The following is a 12,676-nucleotide window of genomic DNA, read 5'->3' on the forward strand; positions in this document are numbered from 1 at the left end:
AAAGCTGTTTTAGTTGAACCTTAATCTCCCAATATCCTTATCTACCCCAGGGAAAGAGATAGTGGCTTCTTTCTTCACTTTATACATATAATGGAAATTTTCTTTTACTTGTGTTGTGTGACATTGTTTCTGTGCTCAGGGACATGAAATTTTATCAAAATTTCCAGCTGGAAAGGAGGGTTAGCAGAATTTTCACAGGGTGGAGAGTGATATATCCTGAATGATTCCTCTATAGAGAGTCCACTATGTTGGCAGCCAGTCTTACAGTTGCCAGGCAGGAAGTGATAAATGTATTTCTATTAAAATTGACCAGTATGAGATTTACAAAAAGATATGTCAGTGGATGAATATGGGTTCCTTGCAGATCTCACCACAAGTCAAGAAGTCTTGACAATATATAAAGAGTCTGTAATCATTTTCTTTGTGACATTGACTAACAATGAAACAATATTAATGTTATAAATTTTGAGGAAATCTATAAAACAAAATGCAGACACAAAACTAGAATAAGAAAACACATACTTGTATAGGTAATCAGCTGGTAATATAGGAACACATGAAATAAACAATTTTATAAGAAACTATTTTAAAAAATTAAATTGTTATAAGTTACTGAAAAAAGAAAAAAGAAAACTAAAAATGAAGATCTAAATTTCAGAAATAGAACAGAATGCTATAAAATAAAGGTGCAGATAGGAAAGAGAAGGCACTTGTGTATTTTAAAGGAACATGAAAATTTGATTCCAAACTTTAGAAGGATAAGTTGAAATAGTTTCAGAGAATAGAGAGCAAAAAGGGAAATGTTTTCAAAAATGAAAGAAACAGAATAATATTCAATCTTATGGCTGAACCACATTGTTTTTATCCATTCATGTGTTAAAGGAGAACTTGGTTGCTTAGAGATTTTGACAATTGTGAGTGAAGCTGCTATGAACCAACGTTTATTGTAGAAATTAATTTTCAAATCAGTTATATAAATAAAGAAGTGCACGTTTGCTGGATTGAATGGTAAGTCAAGGGATAGCTATTTGTAAGAGTCTTTCAAACTGTGTTCAAAGTAGCTGCACCATTTTGGAATCCCAGCAGTACTGGTGTTGTTTTTGTGTTCTGCATACTCACCAGCAAATGGGATCATCAATTTTGTGTTGGGCAGGGACAGAGGATGTTGGTCTTGCCAGGACCTCACAAGTTTCTGGAGTCACTGGTGATGAGGACCCAGATGCAGTGGGGGAAGTCTGTCAAGTTTGAAGCCTTCCATTTTCCTGGTGCTTTCTCTTGATGGCCAGGAGCGGGTGCTCTGAGACTGGGGGATGAAATCATTCTTCTCTGCCTATAATGAAGTTTTCTGGGCCTGAGAATGAGTCCTTACTTTTTTTTTTTTGAATATTATTTTAATTGAGATTGTTCAGAAACCATACAACTATCAGAGGATCCAAAGTGTACAATCAAGTGCCCATGGTACTATCATACAGGAGCAGTTACTTATTCCTCTGGTAAATCGTGTTTCATAAAACATATTTTTAAATCCATGTGATTTAAAATTAATGTTTAATATTTTAACTTGAAACCTTCCCCTGACTCAACTTCAGCTCTGGGTAAAAGATTCATTTCCAGTGAGGGGCATCTGGAGTTGATCTAGTTACATGAATTGAATGCACTGCTTTTGAGGCTTAGAGAGTAGAAATTGTGGCACAAAAGCAGTTACTACACCACACCTATTTGCACAGCTCAGAGCTGCAAATAGGGACATATTGTTGAGGAATCTAAGTGCATCTTATAAAAACACTCTTTTAACAAAAACCAAGCAAACAACCAACCAACCAACCAACCAACCAAAAAATAACAAATATGTTGATTTGCACTTCAAATGCATATACTGTGACGTTAGCTTGTGTGTTGGGACTGGGCAGTAGGTTCTGTATCAATATGCAGTGAACCTGCAGGAAGGAAAGGGATCCACAGAGGAGCAGCAGAATGACTGATGGGTTGGGGCACTGAGACAGGAGAAGAGGAGCAGGGACAATGTGTGTCCTCAGTTGATATGGATCTGATCTATTATCAGAATGACTCAGTCAGTTGGGTTAAAAATATGGAATCATTGAAGAATTGAAAGTAAAAGAGAAATAAATATATTCATTAAAATGTTCTTTTATAAGTTATGCATTTCAAAAACTTACAATTACATTGTATCTTGAATATTGATACTATTATACATAAAGTAAAGTTTCTTGATCTTTTAAGTCCTATAGAAGTTGCTAAATATTTACTCTGCATGATCTAGTTTACCATCAGAACTCTATTAGGTTATATTCAAAAGCTGCCTAAGAAATTGTGGCATTTGTTAAGATCAGGCTCCTTTAATAATTATCAACCATTCTGGGTCAAATAAAGAGAGGGAGGAGCTTCAAGTCCACAATAATTTCATCTCTAGAAGGCACATTATATTTACAGGAAGTATCAGTTAGGAATCTGCCAAACATGCTGTTGTGTTTAAGGCAGAGTCACCAAGCCATCAAGTTATTTGCTCCAGTAAGATCCTTGGCATTCCCATATCTGTCCTGGGTGCCAAGGAGCAACTTCTATGAAATGTCAGTTTGAGGCATCTAAGGTGCTGCTGAGAGGAGGATCAGCTTGTCCACCTTCTAGTTGCATTGGGCAGCAGAGCTCTCCAATGAGTGGGTGAAATCGACCCCATGGCTTCTGTAGTCTGGAGACTACTCTCAGGAGTTTGCTGTACTGGTTGGATGCTGACATGTTGCCATGCATAAACTGATCCATCTGTTCCAACAAATCAGTACCTGTGCATCATATACTTCTCTGTCTGGAATGATATCTGGCTTCTCCCATTCTAATTGAAACATGTAGCAAAACTTGAAATGCTTCCATGGCCCTCTTGAAATATGCAATCATCATTATTATGTTTTGATTCTGACCACTGCATATGGGTCCTACTATCTGCAGAGGACTTACACAGGTAGACAAAGCAGGAATGCCAATTTGGGGTTTGGAGTTCAGGGCAGGCAGGGTCAGGTGTGGACACCAGATTCCACTTGATTCAGGGATGCAGTCAAGTTGACTCGTGTTGTCATGATACAGTGGGTCTGACCCAGATGCTCCTCCTAAAAACACCACAGGGCTCCTTGTCTGAACTCTACTCAAACCTTCAGTAAGTTCTTCAAACAAATACTTACTGTACAAATACATAGTCCTGGTGTTCATACACAAAACACATTTAGGCAATTCACAAAATATAAAAACAAATTTGCAATAAAAGATTTCTACAAACTTGATTTTACATACAGTTTAAACAATGAAAATTAATCAGGTTTGCATTTAAAGATGAAAATGTTTAACAATGTTCACTACCCTGAGCATCACCCAGATCCTTATATTCTCATTGATATTGGGGCTCATTTGTGGGCGATTGGACCCTGCTGGCCTCCCAGTCCCCATTCCTTATTATCTCTTATCCAAAAAAGGAGCAGAATAAAGGCTTGCATTCACCTTGCCCCTGGCTAACTGCTCATGGATCCCCCTGACAAGGTTGACACCTGTACAAGAAAGACCAATGCAATTCCCTCCCATACTGGTAGTCATGGGCTAAACCTGCAACAAGACACTTGGGCAGTTTTGTTTCCAGTAGAAAGTCTGTCAGATCTTGATAGTGGAGTACCCAGAAATATCCAGGCCTTGTCTACTTGTGCTTAATATAGTAAGCCCCACCTTTCATTATTTTAGAAGTCTGGGTGTTTGTGCAAGTGTCTGAATGTGTAGCATAGGTATAATTTTCCTTGCTTACGTTATCTAGAAGTACATTCACTCATTTGGACTAAAATCCATTTCTTGACAGAGAATTTTGCATTAGAAAGAGAGAAGTGAGCAACAGACTTTCAGGGAAATTTGTACAGTTTTAAGAGTGTCAGCAGGTCAAAGAGGACCAGCATGAAATGCACATCCCTGATTCAGTTCAGGAAAGGACAATCGAATTTGGTGTTCATGCTATGAAACTTTTTACCAAGTTCCTTACCCTGTGGGATCACCTGAGAACCCTAGATGGTATTTATCTTCATTCAACATTTACAGGAAAGGGGACCTAGTTTTCAAAAGTAAATTCAGCAAGGACTATGCACATGATCTGCTCACCAGCCATGATTCCTGTGACCCTCACAGGTGTGCAGGTTTCTCATTAGAATATTCTCCTGTAGAGTGGGAATGGATTTATCAAGGGCAAGTGAGCAGGTATGCCTGGCCGCTCCTGGCCCTTTCTTTGCACACCTGGCCCTGCTCCCATGTATCCTTGCTCATCTCAACTCTTGGTGATGATATGGGGCCATGCTCCAGGTGGTTCCTCAGAGGGTGATGGATTCATTTCCAGAGGTGTCATCAGTCATGTGTAGCAGCTGACATTGTTCCTAAGACTCTGCAGCTCAGAGGCATGGAGGTGCATGTGCACAGATGCTCTGTGTGCAAAAGATGTGCTTTATATCAAAATGTCCATCGATAATTCAACTTCTTCCCTTTGTAATCAAAACCATTACCTTGTCTTTTTATTAGGGGCAGTGAAGGAGAATTCCCTAAACAGGCTTGTTGAGGACCCTGTAGCAAGTGTGGGGTAGAGCAATTGCAGCTGGTTGGTGAGTTCACTTGGCTGAGGGTGATTCTCCAGAGAAAGACAAGGCTCTTAGCCTTCAGCATCCAAACCTCACAGCCATGGTTGATGGGGGCACCAGCCAGGAAAATGCATTGTCAGGAAAGTGAAGAGTAGCTTACCAAGCCCAAAGGTTGAGAGCTGGGTTATGATAATAAAACCTAAGTAAAGTCTCTAACATTTTCTGTAACTATAACATTCATATAAAATATATACAAGTGAGTGACACATCTATGTGTGCCTACACACATATATTGTCACATTTATATACATATACATATACATATATATGTATATCTACTTATACATGCTTTCACACATATATATATACAGATACATAGTTATGGTTATACACTCATACACATACATACATACTTGTACACACACACACATACACATATATCCCATGAATCCTTCAATGTAGTCCCATTTGAAATAGATAAGAACCTTATTTTCTTTACCAGAGAAATAGAGGTACAAGTCAGGAAGAAGGAGAGAGAAGGGCCCAGGGGAAAATATTAAATCCTAAATAAAAGAAGATCAGACAGAGAAAGAAAATAAACACACACAAAAACATGCACACATCCAAAAATTAAGACCCAAATTCTCTTCCTTTCTAGACTCTCTCCCTGTCCCTTTGATAGCCCTGTTCTAGGTGAGTCCAGATCACCCCCTTGTGGTCATCAGACCTCCTGCAGCCCAGTCCCCAACTGTGCCCTGCAGGGGAAGTTTGAGCCTGGGCTAACCCTGACTTAATTCCACTGTGTTTCTTGCACAGTAATACGTGGCTGTATCTTCAGCAGTCATGGAGCTCAGCAACAGAGAGAACTGGTTCTTGGATGTGTCCATCATGATGGAGCTGTGGCTCTTGAGGGATGGGCTGTAGTACATACTCCCCACGTAACATATTTCCCTGATCCACTGAAATCCCTTCCCTGGGGGCTGGTGGATCCATTCCCAGCTGTAATTAGTGGTGGTGATGGAGAATCCTGAGACAGAGCAGGCGAGGGACAGGGTCTGTGAGGGCTTCACAACAATGTTGTTCAAATCTCACATTTTCTCTAGGGCATGGATTCTTCACTGGCTTACCATGATTGGTTTTGTTGAGGGTCATTCATGAATTTTAGATGAGACATGGTTCCCAGCTGTCATTGCTTATAGGCCAGAACATGGAGAGAGAAACCACTTCTGAGAAGGCTCCACACTGGGCTGGTGAGTAGGTGCTGTCTGGTTGTGGGGTGTCCCACTGTGCCCAAACCTTGTGTCCATGGTGGGTGTTAGGCATGAGGACACTTCCTGCCCCTCCCTGGGCTCAGCAGGCTTCTCCTTCATCAATCAAGTTCTCAGCAAGCTGCCATATAGTGTTCTGCTCCTCCATTAAAAAAAAGAGGAATTGCTGTCTATCCACTTCAAGTAATGAAGATTCTTTCTCTGGGGGCTAGAAAAGTTTCTTGCCACTTTCCTATAGCCTGAGACTTTTGATCCTGGTTAGAGACATTGCTGTGTGTGTAGTTGTGACACTTCTTGCCAGGGTCTTTGATCATCAACTGGATGCCCTTGCCCCAAGTGGGGTCTCTGTTCTCCATGTCACCCGACTTGGGAATGTCCATTCTGGTATGCCCATCCTCCCAGAATTTATTTGTCAAACAAAAGAAGCTTTAGGCAATAAAAGAATATAAGGACCCATAAAGGCAGGCTGCCTAGGGTAAGGGATTGCTGGTATCAAACACCTGGGAGGATGAAATCCCTTTCCTGGGAAACAGAGGGGACAAAGACACTCTTTTGAACAGGGGAACAAGGAAAACACTGCACACTGGATTCACACTCTAGTAGCAGACTTTCCTCATAGGAGGGCTGAAGCTCAATAAATTGTACATCATATCACAAGCTTGTAACAAAATCAAGAAGCAGACATCCCAGGGAACAAATCAGGAAATATTAAATTATTGAAAATACAGCTTGCAATAATAGTACAAGAGAAAAACAAATTAACAAACAAACAACAATGAAACAAGGTATGATAGCCCATCCAAAAGAAGAAGATAAAAATCTAGAAGACATCAATAAAGAAGAAAAGAATATAGACTTACCAAAAAGCCAGAAAAATGAAATTAAAATTGCTCAAGGGGATGAAAGAAAATATAGAGAAAAAATTAAGGGATATCAGGAAAACAATGAATGAACAATATGAGATTCTTAGTAAAGAAACAGAGATTTTAAAAAGAACCAAACAGTGCTACTGCAGTTGAAAACCACAATAACAGAGCAATTAGCCTTTCAAAATAGTTTATATCCTCTCCTCTTTGTGTTATCCTAGTTTTCTAGCCTTTTCTCCAAAGAAATCCTCCTCAAAAATATTTTAGCTTCCCAAATCTGTGAGTTGTGTAAAAATGAGTTAGAAATATTGATGAGGAGGTACTTTCTAATCTTACAACTTTGATATTTTGCATGTGAAAAGATTTAGAGTATAGGTTAAAAGAGAAATTCCTCAACTAGTTAATTTTAGATTTATTTCTTTTAGATGTATTTATCTGAGAGAAGAAATTATGTATGATCACTTTCTAATAAAGGGGATCAAAGAAGTGGTTTTTATTACAGTTCTTTAAACTTTTACATGGTATTTATCCAGATATTTTTGTGGTACAAAATTGTGCTAAAATATGCTTACCTTTTGAACAATCATGACTGTTATTTAGCTATTTAAAACTCTTGTTTTCATTTGTGCATGGTGAATGAAATTTGTATTATTAAATTAACCATGCTGCCTGCAGATGTTATTAAAACTTATTTTTACTTTCCTTGATCTAAGATTACTTATGTAGATGAGTAATTAAAGTCTATTTTAATCTCATTAGAATTATGTTACTGAAGAAAAGTTTTTAAATTTTTTCTGCTTTAATGACTTGGCTCACTCTTTGACCCCACAGTGTAACTAAATTCGTATTCTAACAAGCCTCCTAAGACTTACCTTTTCTGAATGCTTGAATTTTGCATACCTTGAATTTCACAGTTGTAACCTATGGTAAACCAATGCTTTTGTACATGTCTTGGTACTTCTCAAAACATTTTGGTATTTCCTTTGATTAAAAAATAAAGCACAAGAGCAGGTTGTACCTATCAGAAGACTGTATCAATGAGCTTGAAGACAAGACTCTGGAAATGACTTAAACTGAAGAGAAGAAAGAAAAAAGCCACTAGTTAAAGTGAGAATAACCTAAGATTCCTCTGGGACACCATCAAGGACACCAATATATGCATTATGGGAGTCCCAGAAGGAGAAGAAAAATTGAAAGAGACAGGAGGAATAGTCAAAGAAATAATGACAGAGAACATCCCAAACTTCCTCAAAGACTTCAATGGGCACATCCATGAAGCCTACAGAATACTAAACAATATAAACATGAATAAAAACACACCCAATCCTATGCTGATCACACTATTGAATGAAAAAGTAAAGAAGAAAATTCTGAAAGCTCTAAGAGCAAAGTAATATGTTATGTACAAAGGAATCCCAGTTGGATTCAGGGTTGATTTCTCAACAGAATTCATGGGGAGCAGGAAAGCAGTGGTTGGAAATACTTAATTTCCTGAAATAAAACAATTATCAGTCCCAAATGTTATCTCCAGCAAGACTCTCTTTCTAAAATTAGGGAGAGATTAAGATAGTCTCAGTTAAATAAAAGCTGACTGAGTTCATCACCACTAGACTTGCCCTACAAGCAATCCTAAAGGGAGTTATTCAGACTCAAAGAAAAGAGAACTGAACAGTGGTTCAAAGCAGCATAACAATTACAAATTTATGAAAAGTTAAGTGTCTGTGTAAGTATAAATGCAAGTATTATTGTAGCATATTGTTTGGTATGTAACTTACTTCCTACAGGTGCTAACATCAGAAGCACAAAAAGTCAGGTAAATTCATACTTTTGGACATACAGTGTACAAAGATATGAGGTAACAAGTACAAAAATGGTAATGGGACAGAAAGCTACAGGAAAACTAAGTTTGCATGCTATTGAAGCTATTTTGGTATCAAAACACATGATTGCTTTATATTTAGAATATTAAATTTTAACATCAAGGTAACAATGATAAATGAAAAATATATCCATGTGGAGTTGAGAAGTCACTCAACATGGTACAACATAAAAATTGAATAAAAATAAAATTAGGCATTGATGGATACTACAGATCAAAGAATAAGAAGATATTCAAAGCCTAAATAGGAAAATGGCTGAATCTGCTGCATTTAGAAATGGGAATTTTTGTGGATGAGCTGCAAATTGTTTTCCTTGAGGGGATGGACTCAGAGTTGGAGCTGCCTGGCCTGCATTCCATCGTTTCTGCAACACTGTTCACGTGTCTTGAAGAACTCCTGAGTGATAATACAAAATATGTTTTCTTTGACTCTTCAAAGCCCAGGTTTTCAGAGTAAACAATAGAATAGAAAACAATGTTTCCAATTGTAAAACGTGCATCTGATGATGTGCAGATGACACTGCAATTACTAGCTCCATGAGCTCTTGGATTAGCACTTTGCAGTTCATCCACAAAAATTCTCATTTCCATCTACAGCATATTCGGCTTCTGATGACAGTGTAGGTGTAACAGCCAGCAGAACCCTTCTCTGATGCTGTCAGTGACCCCTGACAGAACCTGGTGGGCTGGAGGCAACACTGTGGCAAAGAAATCTTCCACAGGAGGCAGGACAGTCATGTATCTGTGTTCTGTGCAGCTGCTGAATCTGAATTTCTTCTTAGTGAGCCTCTCAAATATAGAAGCATTTTGTTGCCATTGAAAAGCAAGAGGTAAATCTCACTCAGAAGCTTTTTCATTTCCAATGATAACTCCTCATTTTGTGAGTTTCCAGTGTCATGCACTACAGCTTTATTCACCCAGAAAGTCATGTCTGAAAGACTCTCCTTCCATGTTCTGTGATCAGGCCCATGTAAGACGGTGTTCAAGTCCTCTCCTTCCACAACATTTTCAGTGTGGAGGTGGCTATCTAGGCTCCTCTTCCATTCCTCCTATTTTGAATATTTTGAATACTTTGAATACATGGAGCCTGAGCACATGCATCTGTCACAGCCAGAGGAAGATGTTCAATGGATCTCACTATGAACCTGCAGGCAGATGGTGAGCATCATGGAAGCCACCATGTAGAGGTATAGGAAATTGATGTGCAGCTACCAGAGCAGTGTGCAGGTCATTCCCTTACAGAAGAACCAGTAAACAATGATGGGGGTCTTAGGTGAGTGCCCAACAGCCAGGCCCCACAGAGCTGCCACCATAAGAGACTGGCATCCACCACCCTCCTACCAAGAGCTCTGGCAGGCTAAGGTAGCAAGGTAGCCACGCAAGGCCAGGAGGGTGGGTGGCAATGCTGGCAGCTCACTTCAAGCTTGGGAAGCATCTCAGTGCTGCCGCTGGCCTCTGTGATATTTTAGTTATTTTCCCAGCATTTAATTTACCAAGAATAAATAGATATCTTAGGTGCATTATTTATTTCTTTCCTCACATGGTATGTTCTCCACCTGAATGCTTTGATGAAATCAAAATAACAACACTGGTGGCTACATTTATACTTCTAATTCAGTATTATCAATCCAATTACCTACAAAACAACTAACTAAATATTCCAATTTCACAAGCTCAGACTTTTCAAAATCCAAATCCTCCATTGCCTCCATTTTCATGAATCATTCATCATTCTCCATTCTCACAGTGAAAGACCCAATGTCCACTTCCTCAACAAACCCAGAAAACTAGGACCCTGATGGGGCAGCTTCTCTCACTGCAACTCATACTCATCAATCTCACAACTCACAGGCATTACTGAAACCAAATTTGGTCCAATCTCCTATATAACAGATTTAACACATTATGAGTTCTCCCAAAGGATTGCAATGGCCCAGGAAATATTACTATTTTACAACTTCAACTTTCTCTTTGTTGTCCTTCATAATCAATTGAAATTGAAATTCAGAATATAATGCCATGTGAAAAATTATTTTATGAAAATTCATAGAAATGTTTTATCAATATTCTCATGAGAATGAGCCTCTCTCTACATATATTATTAACCTACCCATGAGGAAAGCAATAAAAACATGGTAACTGAAATCAGTGCTAGAACAGAGTCTGGGTGGCCCTAGTTCTGAGATGGAGATCCCCTGCATAGAACTCTACCTGAGATGGATTTAGAACACCAGTGTAGCCCACACTGAGCACAATTAAATCCTTAAAATTCTTGCTTGCTGATATGCTATAGGATCTGGTGATGCATCAACATTTGCCCCACACAGCCTCCCCTCCATCTTTGTGTCTATGCTAGCTATAAGGTCAGTCACCTTATGCTTATAAGCAAAATCTGTCCTAGGGATGAGGAGAGAATATAATTGTGCTCCATAAAAGTAGGCGAGCCTGCTCCCAGGTGTGGATGCATGCATCTTCAACCCGTGTTCTTCCTAAAGCACTGGGAGGCAAACAGCTTCATGGCATCTAATACCAGGGTTTCCTGAGCAAATCCTTTGGCTGCCTTCTAATGTATGGCTGATAAGGCTTTTCTCTCCAGTCTCTTTCCTCACATCCTTCCCATTGGGACTTAGTTTGGGGACAAAAAAGTGAGTGAGTATATCACTGGAGAGGGAAACACAGACCAGAATGGCACAAAAACCCCATGTTCCCCTGGTCACCCATGCACATGTCATGGGCCATTAGCTATAGGATCTATAATAGACTATAATCTGGGTCATAAAGCTCACTTCAACAAATGTAAATAGAAATCTTACAAAGTTCTCAGAACACAATGGAATTAAGCAGTTTAATAGCTGAAAGACAGCTGGACAACTCTGAAATATTTGGATATTAAACAAAGATGTAACAAAACATAGAACAAAGAAGTCTCAAGAAAAATAAAAAAAGTATTTGAACTTAAATTTATCACAGTATGAAAAGCAGCAAAAGCAATGCTTAGATAGAATTTATAGCACTAAATGCAGATTTTCTGAAAAAAAGGTGATCTAAAATCTATAATCAAAACTTCCACCTTCATAAAATAGAGAAAGAACAATCTAAGTCTAAAGCAAACAGAAATATATAAATAATAAAAATAAAACAGATATGAAATAGGAAACAATATACTAAATTAGTAAAACACAAGGCTGGTTTTCTGAAAATGTTGATAAAGCTGATAAACATATAGATGGCCTCAACAACAGACAACATAATTACCTATAGCAGAAATGAAAGAGGAATCATCAATATTTATCCATGGATATCAAAATGCTAATAAAGGAATATTTGAACATCTTGTCCATGTAATTTTGATAAATGGAATCACAGGAAACAGTCCCTGGACAGTCACACACTGCAAATATTCAGTCACAGAAATATAGATATTCTTAACAGGCTATTAAAGAAATTGAATCAATATTTAATAATCCCTCAAATAAGAGAGAACCATGTGCAGATGTTATCACAAGTGAATTCTACGAAGCCATGAAGGGAGAAATAGTATCAATTTTCCATAATATCTTCCTGAAAATGAAAGCAGGGTTACCCTTCTATGATGCCAGGATTTCCCTAAACCCAAACCAGAAACAGAAGTTATAAGAAAGGAATACTGCAGACAAATATCCCTCATGAACATAGATGCATAAATCTGTAGTTATAAAAGGACAGTTTGAATTAATTGAAAGAAATTTTATCTTTTGAAAATCAATTAATGTAATCTCTCACAGAAACAGGTTAAAGAAGAAAAGTTATATAATCTTATAAAGAGGTTCAGAAAAAAATTAACAAAATCCAGTCATTCATGATAATATTTCTCAGCAAGCAAGATATAGAGAAAATTTTCTCAAATTGATAAGGAACATCTAAACAAAACAAAACAAAAAAACACACACTCTATATAGATGTGAGAAACTGTACACTTTGCCCATAATTCAGGAAGAAGGTACACTCTAACCACTCCTACTCAATATCTTACTGGGAGACTTAGTACAATGAGACAGGAAAAAGAAGCAAAGT

This window comes from Choloepus didactylus, chromosome 19 (assembly GCF_015220235.1).
Source record: "Choloepus didactylus isolate mChoDid1 chromosome 19, mChoDid1.pri, whole genome shotgun sequence".
NCBI lineage: Eukaryota > Metazoa > Chordata > Mammalia > Pilosa > Megalonychidae > Choloepus > Choloepus didactylus.